This window comes from Silene latifolia, chromosome 11 (assembly GCF_048544455.1).
Source record: "Silene latifolia isolate original U9 population chromosome 11, ASM4854445v1, whole genome shotgun sequence".
Classification (NCBI taxonomy): Eukaryota; Viridiplantae; Streptophyta; class Magnoliopsida; order Caryophyllales; family Caryophyllaceae; genus Silene; species Silene latifolia.
In genome coordinates, this window is record NC_133536.1 from 9679489 (window position 1) to 9690445 (window position 10957).

At 42.4% G+C, this 10957-nt stretch overlaps 1 non-coding gene across 1 annotated transcript; it reads left to right on the forward strand.

Annotated features, from left to right (window-relative positions):
- The first annotated feature begins 3343 nt into the window (after window positions 1-3343).
- Window positions 3344-3450, forward strand: LOC141615694 (small nucleolar RNA R71). Its single transcript, XR_012530100.1, has one exon. It is a non-coding gene; the product is annotated as a small nucleolar RNA R71 (small nucleolar RNA).
- The last annotated feature ends 7507 nt before the right edge of the window (window positions 3451-10957 follow it).

Genomic DNA, 10957 nt, shown 5'->3' on the forward strand with positions numbered 1-10957 from the left:
ATGCAACAAAAAGGAAACACAACACATAAATACATGTGAGACAAATGCATGCAAGAAATTGAAATGAACATAAGGTAAACATGTAACAATTATCTAAACCTAGCAGCACGTAAGCACACACACCAAGTTCCAAAATGGAACATCCTCATCAACATAGCCCATCCTCCTCCATATATCCAACAATATAAAGGAAAAGAATAGTAAAGGAGAAAGAGATAAGAAAGATTCAACCGAGCGGTCTTCTAGTCTCCTAATGCCTCAAATGTCCCGTATGTGCCTGCGCCACTTGTTAGACCAACATATATATACAATGCAATATTTTTGTAATTTTTGAATTTTTTCTATTTTTAGGCATTTTCTTAATTTTTCTTAAATTTACAAGTATATAATGATATGGACAAATATAGACAATATTCACAAAGTGGATATTCCCCTCCCCACACTTGAAATTTACATTGTCCTCAATGGAACAAAGTATAGGGAGAGAAAAGGAAAAATAAATAACATATTTTTGGATTTTGAAATTTGCTTTTGAAATGAAATAACATGTTTTGTTGGTTTTGAATTTTTCAAAATTAAAGGACATGTTTTTGGATTTTTTTGAATATTTGAAAATAAATAACATGTTTTTGTATTTTTAAAATATGAGAATGTCCTCCCCACACTTATTTATTTACATATTTCTTGATGGAAATAAATGTGTGGAGGATATTCGAAAAGTAAATACATATTTTTGAAGATTTTTGATTTTTCAAATTTTTAGTTGTTTTTGGTCGATGAATATAATGCATGAACTATTCTATATGCTAAATTGAAAGTACGGTGCAAACTACACTATATGAATGCAAAGAGAGCTAATTTAAATTAACTCCTTTTCTAATCATGTTACTAAATGCAAAATGCGGTAAAAACTTAATTAAAGAGGAGAAGAATATATATACATTGCGGTGGTTCTTAAGTGACTCCACCAAACCTCTTCATTCAAAGACTTCATTCAACCGGGATCAATATCCCGAGATCCCACCAACCTTCTACCTTCAATACAAGCATCAACAACACATGAACCCTTGTTCTTCATCATCAAATCATGTAACTTACTCATGGCATCTTGAATCTCTTGCCATTTTCGGTTCATTTCTTCTTCAAGCTTTCCCTTAATCTCTTTGTCAACATTAGGGTCACATACCCTTTTTCCTTTCGATCTCTTCCTCCATCTTTTTGGCTTCTTCTTTTCAATTCCCGGTTTTGATTTTAGAGGGGCATTGGTGCTAGAATTGAACTCGGTTTCCCAAGTCTTGCCCATTTCCCCACACTTATCTTTAACATTCACTTCTTCTTCAAGGAACTTATCCGGTGGCTCATCATCAACTTTTGGCTCACAAGAAATTAAGAGCTCCATGTTCTCATCTTCATTCTCATGGAGTTCTAATGTTTCCACGGCAAACATGTTTTGAACCACGGTTTCCTTTGAAGCATGTGGTAGCTTGAATTCAACTTTTTCCTCCCCGATTTTGAATGACAATTGTCCCTCTTTGACATTTATGACGGCTCCTCCCGTGGCCAAGAATGGCCTACCAAGAATGACACGAGAGCGTCTTCCCATAGGGATGTCCAATACAACAAAATCGGTAGGAATTGAAAGCTTACCAACTTGAACCATGATATCCTTGAGAATCCCATTTGGAGATTTGATTGTTCCATCGGCAAGTTTTATTGTAATGGAAGTGTGGGTTAGGCTTGAAATATTCAACCTCTTCACAAGGGCAAGTGGTATGACACTCACACTTGCCCCTAAGTCACACAAAGCACTATCCACTTTTTGGTCACCAACGGTACATGGAATTGAGAAACTCCCGGGATCATCAAGTTTGACGGGGATTTCTTTAGACTTGACCACATTGCACTCTTCACTTGAGGCATCAAGCTCATGGCTACTAATGTCCACTCTTCTAGAAATGACTTCTTCTTGCTTGGCCAAAGAGTGTTCTTCCATCATGACCATCTCTTCCTTTTAGGGTTCTCCTCAACTTCTACCATCACATTTGGTGCTTTCACAATTTCCTCAAGCACAAATTCTTCACTCATAGTGGTTGGTGAAGTCATAATCATCTCTCCTTTACCCGGGTCAACTTCAACATCCAAGCTTGTACCATGAATTGTCATTATTTGCTCAAGCACATAGTCTTCTATGCTCTCTTTTTCGGGCTCATGGTCAACTTCTTGGAATGTTTCCATAGCCATGGAAAAGGGAGTAGTGTAAGATAACTCCTCTTGACTTGGCAAATCAAATGACTCTTCTCTTTCCTCTTCAACTCCAACCATGATAGCATTAACTTCCTTTGACTTCATAGGGTCCCTTGGATTTTGCCCTTGTCTTAGAAACACACTCGGTGGTTTTTGAGAACTCATGAGAGCTTGGGAAGCCACTTTAGCTTCAAGACTCTTGATTTGTTGTTGAGTACTACTTGCCAAATCCCCTATCAACTTCACCAAGTTTTCATATTTATCATCTCCCATGGTATTGCTTGCTTGGGGTGGTGGCTCTTGGTTGAAAGGTTGGTTGGAAATTGGAAGAGAAAAACCATATCCTTGATCTTTAAAGTTGGAATTTTGGTTGTTCTCTTGGTACCCTTGATTGAACCCTTGATTTTGCCCTTGGTTGTACCTTTGATTATTGTTGTATCCTTGATTGAACCCATTGTTGTTGTTCCATTGATTGAATCCTTGGCCAAACCCTTGGTTAGCTTGGTTTCCTTGGTTTCCTTGGTAAAAGTTTTGATTACCTTGGTTCCCTTGGTTACCCTTATAATCTTGATATGCTTGAGATTGGTTGGCAAAGTTTTGGTTGGATCCTTGGTTGTTGTTGAATGAGGGTCTAGGTGGACGGTTGGAAAAATTGTTAAATGCTTGGAAAGCATTCACCTCTTGCACATTGTTCCCATCAAAGTTGTTGTAATTGTTGGCACACAAGTCATATGTGTGACCACTTCCTCCACAAAGTTCACAACTTGAGACTTGAGCCACTTTTTCCATGGGTGCCCCATGTGAGGTTGCGGCTTGGTGCACTTGATTTCTTTGAAACTTCTCAAATTGTTTTGTGAGTAAGTCGAGCTTGGCATTTGTCTCGGAGTTGGAGGAGTTTTCCTTAGGAAATTTCACATTCCTTCTTAGCATGTTTCCTCTAGAACCATAGTTTGCTTCCGAATCTACCATTTTCTTGATCAATGCCGTGCCCTCTTCATCACTCAAGTGATCAAATCCTCCCCCCGCGGAGGCATTTACCATCTCCTTAGTCCTCGGTAGCAAAGTTTGGAAGAATGTTTGAGTGATGTACCATTCCGGTATTCCATGGTGGGGGCAACTTGCTATCAAGTCTTGATAACGGTCCCAAGCTTCACCCAAAGACTCCCCATCCTCTTGTTGAAATGTATGAATCTCATTACGGAGCATCGCGGTCTTTGAGGAAGGGTAATATTTGGCCATGAATGCTTTAGCCAAGGCATCCCAAGTAGTGAAAGTATCCGGTGGGTGAATGTTCAACCATCGGTCCGCTTTGCCCGTCAATGAAAACGGAAACAACATCATTCTCAAGGTGTCCTCGGACACCCCATTCTTCTTCATCATTGAAACTTTTCTTTTAAACTTCCGGAGATGAGCATGGGCATCCTCTTCAATATGCCCCCCGAACAAATCCTTCTCAATCAACCCGACTTGGGCGGGATGCATCTCAAAGTTGTTGGGAGCCAATGCGCCAAAATTAATTGGGTCACAAGCATCATTGTGGTTAGGACGGTTATGGTCACGTAAAGCCATTGGTGGTGGTGGTGGATTTGGTATATGAGAAGGTGGTGTTTGAGGTGGGTTATTTGGAAGTTGGAAGTTGTGAAATGGATTTTCTATTGAAGGCTCAATTGTAGTGTTTGGTTGTTGTTGAGTTGTGTTTTCAATGAGAGGTTGGATGGGTGGATTTGCTTGGTTTATGGTTGCTTGAGAAGAGGTTATAACCCTTGCAATGGTCCTATTCCTTAAGGCTCTAAAAAGCCTTTCGGGATCGGAGTCAAAGAGCAAAGCTTGGTGGTTCCTCCTAAGCATACAACTTGTCAAACCGTAAGACTCCTAGTGCTTTTACACACTAGGGTAAGGCAAAAATCACACACACTCTACAAGAAGCACACAAACTACACAAACAAGCAAACAACAAGTAAAGACTAAGCCTAAGACTCTAACTAACTAAGCATAACCTAACGCCATCCCCGGCAACGGCGCCATTTTGATGTGAGGGATTTGCCGTCACTTCCCAATCAAAAACAATTTATAAAACCAAATAAAAGTAGTATTTATTCGGGTGTCGAACACGAAGATGGCGGGGGTTAGATACTTGGTTGGTTTAAGTCTTTAGTTTAGTCAAACAAAATAAGATGTTGATTTATCTAAATTAAGATGCAAACAAGTTAAATTAAACTAAATGAGATTGTATTCAATTGATGGAAGGCTAAGGTCTTTGGGTTCACAAAGGGCAATTAGGGGGAGAAACAAGGTCTAACAAGAAAAGGGTAATAATGGTGGTCAAGGGTTTAAGACTAATTTCTTAGTCACCTTAAGCTCCTCAATAAGTTGTCACTTGATCGAGATGAACTAGCTACAAATTAAGCATAAAGACTACCCAATAGCATGAGCACCAAGACGGATCGAATGCATCAAAGAGATGTTCTAACTTTCATTAAAACTCATCTATAAGCACTTCTAAAACTATCTAATAGCACAATGCACCAAGGTAAGCCAAACATGTTAATGAAATGTCCAATTTTCATTGAGGCATTTCCACAAACACTTCAAATGCATTAAGAGTAGAAACCACATAATCACCCAATTCAAAAGGTTAACAACCCAAATTCATCCCCTTAATTACCCAAATTCCCCCTATGACCTTAGATAAGACTACTCACTCATGTTCATGGGTGAGAAATTACCAACAATTTCCAACAATAAACAAGTAAACATTGCAAACATGATAAAGACTAATACTTTTGATGAATAATGATAAAACAACATAAGAAATGTAAACTAATGAAAGTAATGTAAACAAAAGATGAGAATTGTACCAACAAAGAGGAAAGTAGCAATCTTGGATAATAATGGAAGAATGAATTTCTTCTAATCTTCAAATACAACCCAAAATACTAATTGTATACTAATGAGAGATGAGGAACTTGAATGAACAAAGGAAGAATTAAACTAATAATTAAAGAAAGATTGCAAATTTTATTGAATGAAAAGGAGAGAGTAAATATTAGGGTTCTACAATTGTTGAGAGAAAGATGAACTAATACTAGTCTAATTCTATTCTAATTCTAATGTAAGGTCATGGGTCTTCTCTAATAATGTGTGGTAGGTGGTCTTTATACTAGTCTAACTAATAATATTAATCATACTACTAATACAACTAATAATAATATTAATCATCTAATAATAATAACTTTAATAATATTAATAATCATCATCTCCTCAAAAAAGACACACTCACCAAAACAATTCAAACAACACGAAATAAAAGACGCGTGTGAACCAAATGCAGCAAAGGGCCTTTTGCGGTCGCCCGGCGGCCGGGGTTGATGCTTGGAAAGCGAGGCCATTGAAGAAAGAGCAGAAATCAAGTGGGATGTGTGTTTTTGCGGTCGATCGACCACGGGGCACAGAGAGAACAACAAGATCGATGCAAAATTTGTTGATTTGGTGCGTTTTTTGCCGGCTAGCCGGCTGCCGGTCCCTATACCGGTAGCGAGGCCTTCACAAAAAGGAGAACAAATTGGTGTGTTTTGCCGGTTGAGGAGTCGAGCTGCCGGGCACCGGCATGGAGCACAAAGCTTCATAAAAGCTCGGTTTCGATTCCGAGCTCGAATCCGATTATGCATTGGAGACGGTGGGGTTGCTGTTGTTGATTAATGGTGATGATGTCGGGCTTTGCTGATGGTTGTCGTGGGTCACGGTGGTTGAAGGTATGATTGGTGATGACGATTGTGATGTCGGGTTCGGGTTTCGGGCGATTGAAGCTCACAAGCACAAATGACCATAGTGTCATTGAATTAGTGGAGGGATAACTTTGAATGTTATGATGGATGTAAACTTGGTCCATGTTTTCATTGAGAATGACGATGAAGAGTACCACTGCACCAGGGGGCATACAATTTTGAGGAAGTCAAATGCCATGCTTGACTTTTCTTTAATGATGTATCCCAATTCCAACTTCTCAATTTAATTCCGTCTCAACGCGACTCGCTCCTCAATTTCCGTCTCATTACTCCACCTTGCTTTCCTATTTCACATACATATTAAATTAATATAATAATAATAATAATACTAACATTATACATAAATACAATTAATTATTAATTATAAACTAATACGGCTAATTATTATAAATTAGTAATTAAATGAGCTATTTAATCATTTAAGCACGCAAAATCGAGTCGGAATAAGATATAAATGCGGGGTAAAAAGTGACTCAAATGCTATTCATCAGAGGGGGTACAGTATTTACTATGGATGGTCTTAGCAGCGGAGGAGGAGTTGTTGAGGAGGACTTTAGAACAGAGTTTGGTTGAGAGAGCATCATTGAGAGGTTCAGCGGCCTTAATTCCAAGGCCGCCAAGAGAAAGGGGGAGGGTGACAAGGTCCCGATTAGCAAGATGGAGTTTGTTGGCGTTGTTGGACCAAAGGAAGCTCCTAGTGGTCTTGTCAATGTCGCGAAGAATGGAGGAAGGGAGACGAATGCATTGCATTGCATGATTGGGTATGGCGTTGATAGTAGATTTGATAAGACAGATCCTACCAGCTCTAGAAAGGAACTTAGATTTCCAAGAAGCAAGTTTGGACTTTATGTTGTCTAAAATGTAGTTCAAATCAGAACGCTTTGGTTTTTTTACTGAGGAGAGGGAAACCGAGATAGGTACCCAAGGTGTTGGTTTTCTTGATGCCAAGAGCGTCTTCGAAGAGAGTGGCCTCGCTAGGGGGGGGGGGGTAAGCTTAGAGAAGGTGATCTTGCTTTTTGAGCAATTTATCTTTTGTCCCGAGTCGGAACAGAAGGAGAGGATGGTATCCTGAAGGGCACACAAATTTCTCTCAGAGGTTCTACCAAAGACAAGGATGTCATCGGCAAAGAGAAGATGAGAGAAGGAGACACCACCTTTTCCAAGGGGAAAGGGGATCCAATCACTATTGTTGCAGGCCTGGTGAATGAGGCGGGAGAGGGCCTCCATACAAATGATGAAAAGGTAGGGGGAGAGGGGGTCACCTTGTCTGATTCCACGGGAGGGGGTGAAAGTATCAAGAGGTGTGCCATTGAAGGTCACAAAGGCAGAAGTTGTAGAGATGCAGCTCATAATGAGAGAGATGGTTTCGGGGTCAATGTTAACTGCTATAAGGCAAGACCGGACAAAGTCCCACTCAAGTCTGTCAAACGCCTTCTCAAGATCGAGTTTAAGAGCAAACCAGCCAAGTTTGCTCTTGGAGGTGTGCATGGAGTGGAGAATCTCGGAGGCAATGATGAAATTGGCATCCGTTCCTCGACCCGGGATGGAGCTTCCTTGGTTAGGGGAGATCAGAGAGTGCATAAAAGTCTTAAGACGGTTAACAAGGATCTTTGTGACGGTCTTGTAAGTGGTGTTACAAAGGCTGATGGGTCTGAAGTTAGTGATGGATTGAGGAGATGGGATTTTGGGGATGAGAGAGATGGAAGTCAAATTGATGGCCGCAGGGATGGTTTTTGAGTGGAAGATGTTTTGGATGAAGGGGATAAAATCGGCTTTGATGATCTCCCAGCATTTCTTGAAGAACCCAGCATGGAACCCGTCGGGCCCAGGAGCTTTGCCAGAGCCAAGGGAGAAAATGGCGGTGCGAATTTCCTCAGAAGAAGGGATCAGGAAGGTGGAGGTGAAGGGGGGCCCAGAGGAGGGAAGGTTAACAGGAGGGACAAGGTAGGCAATCTCTTTTCCAGAGGTGAAAAGGTCAGTAAAATAGGTGGTGATGTGTTTATTTAGGTCGTCATGGCCAGAGATGGTAAGGCCCGCGTTGTTGGTAAGAGAGAGGATCCGATTAAAGCTTCTCCTAATGGTAACGGATTTTTGAAAGAACGTGGTATTACGGTCGCCATCAGTAAGCCAACTGATGCGGGACCGGTCTTTCCAATAAAAGTGCTCAAGGTCAAGAACGCAATTTAGTTCCTGGGTAAGGGAGTCATTAAGGGTCAAGAGGGAATTCCAATTTAGGGTGGGTACACAGGTTGCGCTGGACCCCAAGAAGCCGAGCAGAGAGCCTACGTTTTCGAGAGGGAAGGTCGCCAAAGATCACTTTGGCCCAGTCGGTGATAGTCAGACTAAGGTTAGAAAGTTTGGAGGGAATACTATCCGTGAGGGAAGGCCACGTGTGGGCAACAAGCGGGTAGAAAGACGGATCACAAGTCCAAAAGGTCTCAAATTTAAAGGCCTTAACAGAAGGGTGATGAGGGAGGGAAGTCTTTAACATGATGGGGCAGTGGTCAGAGGAGAGACGGGTCAGATGGTAATTGTGGGAGTTCGGATATTGATCCATCCAAGCCTGATTAACCCAAACCCGGTCAAGTCTTTCTAAAATGGGATTTATACGTCGTCTATTAGTCCAAGTGAACTTGGGTCCAGAGAACCCAATGTCAATTAAATTGCATGAATCAAGGGAAGACTTGAAAAGGTTAACTCTATTCAGCTTAATACCCCGGCCCCCAATCTTGTCGGTACTACACGTCACTTCATTGAAATCGCCTAAGCAGACCCAGGGAAGGTCGTGGGAGGCGGCAATATTAATGAGATCCGACCACAAATTTTTCCTAAGTCTAAACTTTGGGCTCGCATATACAGCAGACAAAAAGAAGAGGAAGGAGATATTAGGTACCTGGACCACCACATTGATCAATTGGTCAGTTTTGTTTAGAAGGGAAACGGTTGCCTTTCCAGCATTCCAAAGAATGATGATGCCGCCTGTGAATCCCACCGGGTCCAAGATCTCGAAGGAGTCAAAGGGGAGCCTACGCACAATGGCCAAAGAGTTAGGGGAGCGGACTCTGGTTTCGGAAAGGATCACAATGGTCGGGTTATGAGCATTAATGAGGTAGGACAAGTGAGTCCGGAACGAAGGTCTAGCAATGCCTCGGCAATTCCAATACAAAATATTCATGTTGGAAGGAAGGAGGAAGGGACTGGGAAGGTCATCCGGGTCTGACCGAAGACCCCCGGCCTTTGCCACGCCGGGAACGAGGTTTTGGCACCCTAGGAGTGGGTTGCGGTTCAACCCCGAAATGCTCAGCAGTAGTTCTCGATGATTCAATTCCATGGCCCGGTCCCAACTGACCCAAATGTCCAGAGCACACAATCTGGTTGCAGTCCGAAAGATCACTACTGAGTTTGAGAAGCTCGCGGTTCGGAGGTCCTTGCAAGTCAAACTCAATAGATAAATTCTCCTCAATCGAGGCAAGATGGGTGTAGGATCCAAAATGAACTGGAGCTCCGGCGGTACCACCAAAGATGGGTAAAGGACGTGCCATTCCCGAAGGAACCACATCAGGAAGCACATCAGAACCGGAGGAAGAGCAGGTAGATCCGAGAGGTCCGGCAGGTGGGCTGGTTGAAGACAACCCGACATCGACTGGGTGTTGATAAGACAAATGTTGAGGCATGATTGGGGAGGATTGAAGGGGTTTGCGAGTATGGCCCGCAGGTTGGAGACGGTTGCCTGAGGCGAGACGAGGCGATGTTCTTGGGTGAAGGTGTTGTTGTTGATTGGAATTTCTGGTAGAGTGAGGGTTGGGGGTTGGAAGTAGGCGCGGAAGCGCATCCAGGGGAAAAAGCAGGACTCGAAGGGGTGTTCGGGTTGGGCAGGGGTGCGGGTTGAAAAGGGGATTTGGCGGGAGATAAGAGGATGGGATGGTTAGGGTTAGGTATTCGTTTTGAGGAGAAGGGGAGGACGGGGGAGAGTGAGGGTTCATTTTCTTGTGGGGGATTTTCAGTGGTCTTTTTTTTGAAAAGGGAGGAGGGTAAAAAGGGGTTGGCAGGGGAGTGGGAAAATAAAGAGGAGAGGGGGGGTAATCTAAAAAGCTGGTCTAGAAAGATTTTTGGATTGGGAAAAGATGGGTTGGAACTAGAGTCAGGTAAAGAAGTTTCACAAAGGGGGGAATTAATTAAAGTAGTGGGGATAAAGGGAGGCAGAGGTGGGGTAGAGGGAAGCATACCTTGGACTTTGAAAGGAACTATACTCCAGTTTTCAGAGGAGGACAAAGCAATGTCACTGTCAGAGGTAGGGCCATCAGAAGATGTCACATGGGTATTGACTTTGTCAACAGTTGTCGGAGTCGTCTTTTCCGCAACCCCAGAACACAAGCCTTTGCAAAACCCGTGACATATTTGACAGTAAATTTGTTTCTCCGCCAATTTAATCTCCTGCCGGAAGTTGCCTAGCCAAACAGATTCTGGGATAGGTTTCGACTGGTCTAAGTGAACGGAAATTCGAGCGAATCTTGCGTTGTTTCTGTAAAGACCATTTGGGTCATGCTTGATAAAAATCCCAATGGAATTTCCAATAGCCTTAAGAACATCGACACGGTGATACTCGATTGGTAGTTCAGGTAAAATAAGCCACGTGGGAATGGAGGTGATAGAGGCAGTAGAGGGTTGAAAGTTAGGTGTCCATGGTTGAACATGTAAATAGTTACCTTGGACGAACCACGGCCCGTTTTCCTTAATACGGGTAAGATCCGAAGCAGACTCGATTCTACACGAGTAGAAACCTTTTCCCAGTCCAATTAAATGAACGTTGCTCTTGCAGCTCCACAAGCTTTTGACAGAAGTAGCGAGATGACCGGAATCGATTGATTTCCCGGTTAACTTTATAATTAGGGAATTTTCCCATTTTGATCGGATGGATAGAAGAACCT